The following is a 587-nucleotide window of genomic DNA, read 5'->3' on the forward strand; positions in this document are numbered from 1 at the left end:
CACGGTGGCCGCGCGTGCGCAGTGGGACCATGGCGGGCCCGCCGGGACCCCGGGTCAAGTTCAGGGACCSTCCGAGAGGAATTTTCTGTCCCCCGGGTTGAATCTTCTCACATTTTGTTACCGTCTTGATGCCGTCACAGAACTTCCGCAAATGGAATTAATGTCTTCAAGCTGAAATTTCTCACCTTTTGTAAACATAACAAATGCTGTCAGGTAATTTCTGCAACGTAACTTGCTTAATAAAAGAGCTTCGAATTTCAAGCATTGCATAGGATCACATCACACAAACATGCATTAACTAGTCGGAGAATGTGTATTCGATAGGTGGGCTCGTCTACATTTTACTGTATAAAAGATGTGATTATTTACCCCCTTGGTGTGCTTGATTCGTGGAAAGCTCCACCCTGAGCCATGCGCAAGACAAACAATAGCGCTTTCATAAACCAAACGTTGTTTAGAGAGCTCCTAAAATCGGCAACAAGGCCGCACGTGCCAGGGGTCACATSTGGCCTGGCCGTGTCGGACGGGGACATCCGGAGCTCCCCGGCACTGGGGGGGACTGGGAGGGGGCAATGGGACAGACCCAC

This window comes from Malurus melanocephalus, unplaced genomic scaffold, assembly GCF_030028575.1.
Source record: "Malurus melanocephalus ecotype Western Australia unplaced genomic scaffold, MMel_1.1 scaffold_98, whole genome shotgun sequence".
In the NCBI taxonomy this organism is placed as follows: Eukaryota; Metazoa; Chordata; class Aves; order Passeriformes; family Maluridae; genus Malurus; species Malurus melanocephalus.